This window comes from Penaeus monodon, chromosome 20, assembly GCF_015228065.2.
Source record: "Penaeus monodon isolate SGIC_2016 chromosome 20, NSTDA_Pmon_1, whole genome shotgun sequence".
Taxonomy (NCBI): Eukaryota; Metazoa; Arthropoda; class Malacostraca; order Decapoda; family Penaeidae; genus Penaeus; species Penaeus monodon.
The window spans coordinates 43144492-43144697 of NC_051405.1; positions in this window are offsets into that span (position 1 = coordinate 43144492).

The window sequence follows — 206 nt, forward strand, 5'->3', positions numbered from 1 at the left end:
GAACCCATGATAATCAAAAGAATTTGAAGATTTTTTACGAAGTATAAAAAATTTGCATAGCTAATAAACAAAGCTTTGCACCAAGTTTGAACCCTTTCTTCTAGCTAACTTATACGTCATCTTGAAAGGCTCTTGAAATGCAGGAAACTCAGTTTGAACGAAAAGCATGGCGAGAAAGACAGATTAGGACAGCTGCTTTCGTTCAA